Source organism: Danio aesculapii, chromosome 3, assembly GCF_903798145.1.
Source record: "Danio aesculapii chromosome 3, fDanAes4.1, whole genome shotgun sequence".
In the NCBI taxonomy this organism is placed as follows: Eukaryota; Metazoa; Chordata; class Actinopteri; order Cypriniformes; family Danionidae; genus Danio; species Danio aesculapii.
The window spans coordinates 12,213,408-12,216,828 of NC_079437.1; positions in this window are offsets into that span (position 1 = coordinate 12,213,408).

Here is a 3,421-nt window from a genome sequence, read left to right on the forward strand (position 1 = left end):
TTTCAGTTTTTATATATGTAAAAAGAAGTACATGCAAGGCCATTCCAGTCTCTTGCTAATTCACTCTCATCTCCATGATTTCCAGGGTATTTTATCTAATTCAAAACGCTTGCGATTGGTTCGTGAGATCGGCCAAATTGAAGTACCGATCGAGTCATAAAATGTGATTATCGGCCGTTACCGATTTCCAACCGATCGGCAAACATCCCTTGTCTCAGCAACTTCTGACTATTAACCACAGTCTTAAACTTTTCTTTCCAGTCTTTTTTCCAACCCAGGCTCTTTCTGATTATGTACAGTTATATACATTTCTAGAGAGTGCCAAGTACGTCCTAGTAGCTACGTTTTTTTGCAGTTTTTGTTTTCGTGATTCCACCAGATAGCGGTGTGTACACTTTTCCAGGTCTCAAATTTGATTGCCATTCATGCCTGTTGTTCTTCTGTAAATCCACCAGAGGTCGCTGTTGACTGACTGAGTGACTGAATGATCGACTGACCCACCCTCCTCCTTCCCTAATCCCAACCGATAGTGTTTTCAAAAGCACCGATTGACCCGTCCACCCACTTCCCTAAACCCAACCAACAGTTTTAAAAAGCAATCCAGAAAAAGAAAAGCCCTCGTCAGATTTTTACCATGTTTTCAGATTTTACCACATTCTCATCCTGTTGTTTACTTGTTTGTACGAGCTACTGGACAAACTGGTAACATCGGGAAAGCTTTCCATATGGAGGTAAGCAGTCAGCTGGTAAGTGCGAAATGGGATGACATCATAGCACCCCGAAGCGACGAAATGCAGCCATACGTACTTCTGGCTACATAATTGACGATCTCCAGAAATGTATATAGGGCTACGTTTTCAGAATGAGCCTGTGTTGCATTTTTCTTTCAGTTTAAATGTCGTGATGTTGATTCCAATTTTCTACAATGCCTGTGAATGGGAAAAATGAATGGGAAAAACACTTCTGCAACCAAAGGCTGCTGAATAAAGTTGCACTCATAGAGTCAGTCTGCTAAAGGGAACGTGAAATAGACGACAGATATGTTGTCACCTCCATTATCTTGCCATTAGAATCGCTAATGAAGGATTTTAGTGATCATATAAAGGCCAGCGGGTCAATTAATATGTAGGAAAAAACAACACTTAGCGCATATGTAAGCTAGAAGGAAAAATTCTGTTGAACGTAAAAGAAGATAGTTTGAAAAATGCTGAAAACAAGACTTCTTGATTTCTTTGGAAGTCAATGGCTACCGGTTTCTAACATTTTTCAAAATATCTTTTTTTGTGTGTTCAACAGAAAAATAAAACTCATAAAGTTTTGAAACATTTATTTATTATTAAGGGTAAATAAACAGAAAGTACATTTTGATTTTTGGGCTGTACTCTCTCTCTTTAAGGCCTGGATTTTAATAGTAAAACAGTGTATGATCATTAAATTCAGGATTGACATACACCATCTCTATTGGTGATTCATTATATGATTCCTATTTTAAAGAATGATTGATTGTTATAATGCCTTCACTGAAATGTTCTTGAATGTGAAGCTTTTTTTTTGGTTTCAGAGCTGCACATAATCCAGCGTAGACCTTTGTAGTTACTTGTGTATTACAGTCCATTATATTGGAGTAAATGGTGTAAATATTAGTGCAGTCCAGATGAACTGTGTGCATGAGGGTTTGGTGTTGTTTATTTGTATATTTGTGTCTTGCTGAATTATCTGTGATCTTGAAATTGCTGGAATATTATTTTGACCAATAAAAGGTCAAACCTGGAAGATTTCTCTCATTATTTCTTATTCTTTGTTTGTTGGTTTGTTTGTTTCTTTCACTCCATTCTTAGTTCTTTTTTCATTTTTTTTATTTCTTTCTTTTTCTTTTTTCTTTCTTTTTTTTCTTCTTGCATCATTTCTCTTTTTTTTTCTCTTTCCTTCTTTCTTTCTTTCTTTCTTTCTTGCTTCCTTTCTCTTTCCCTCTCTCCCTTCTTTCTTTCTTTCTTTCTTTCTTTTGTGTCAGGATGCAGTATTCCCCTTACCCCTTAAAGCTTTCTTTTCAAAATTGGAAATATTTCAATAATTATGCTGATAAATGTATTCATGCATGTTTATTAACCACCATAAGTAATAGAATTAGTCATTAAATCAGTTTTCTCTGCCTTTTTATAATGAAAAAAGGAGGGAAAATCCCTATACTGTTTCTTTGTGCTGCATCGTCCCCAAATGACTGATCCCATGTCCTCCAATATGACTCACATATTATCACTAGGAGAAACTGTAATAATTATAAAACAAATTATTGTTTGTTAATAAATGTTTGTGTGTGGCCTTTTATATGATAAAGGCCTATCTCATTTCTTTAGAAGTTAGTAAAAAGTAATTAAAATGTCTAAACAAGTTTAATTAAAATAATTTAAATTGAATGAAAACTAATTTAAAATTAAAAAACAATTTAATTAGTTTTTTTTATTTAAAATAAAATATTTTTGTGAAATGTATATAAGTAGAAAGTCGCACATCCCATTTAATTGAATTGTGTTGTTTTGATGAATACAAAAAACTTGTAGAGTCTGGTAGAAAGAATAGAAGAAAGAAAGAAAGAAAGAATGAAAGGAATAAAGAAAAAGAAAAAAGAAAGATTAAGAGAAAGAAAGAAAGAAAAAAAGAAAGAAAGAAAGAAAGAAAGAAAGAAAGAAAGAAAGAAAGAAAGAAAGAAAGGAAGGAAGGAAGAAAAAAGAAAAAAAAGAAAGATTAAGAGAAAGAAAGAAAGAAAGAATAAAAGGAAGGAAGAAAAAGAATAAGAAAAAAGAAAGATTAAGAGAAAACAAGAAAGAAAGAAAGAAGGAAAGAAAGAAAGACTAAATGAAAGGAAGAAGGAAAGCAAGGAAGGAAGGAAGACAAAGAAAGAAATAAAACACAAAAAAGAAGGAAGAAAGAAAGAATAAAAGGAAGGAAAGAAAGAAAACAAAAAAGAAAACACAAGAAAGAAAGAAAGAAAGAAACTAAAAGGAAGGAAGAAAGAAAGAAAGAAAGAAAGAAAGAAAGAAAGAAAGAAAGAAAAAAAAGAAAGAAAACAAAAAAGAAAGAGCAAACACAAGAAAGAAAGAAAGAAAGAAAGAAAGAAAGAAAGAAAGAAAGAAAGAAAGAAAGAAAGAAGGAAAGAAAGAAAACAAAAAAGAAAGAGAAAACACAAGAAAGAAAGAAAGAAAGAAAGAAAGAAAGAAAGAAAGAAAGAAAACAAAAAAGAAAGAGAAACACAAGAAAGAAAGAAAGAAAGAAAGAAAGAAAGAAAGAAAGAAAGAAAGAAAGAAAGAAAGAAAGATTAATTCTGTGTGTCTGCTATTGCAAATCGCCAATCTGAAATGAAATGAAATGAAAATGAATGAAAAGCCACACCCTCTCCATTCATTCATCTCTATCGAGCGATCCT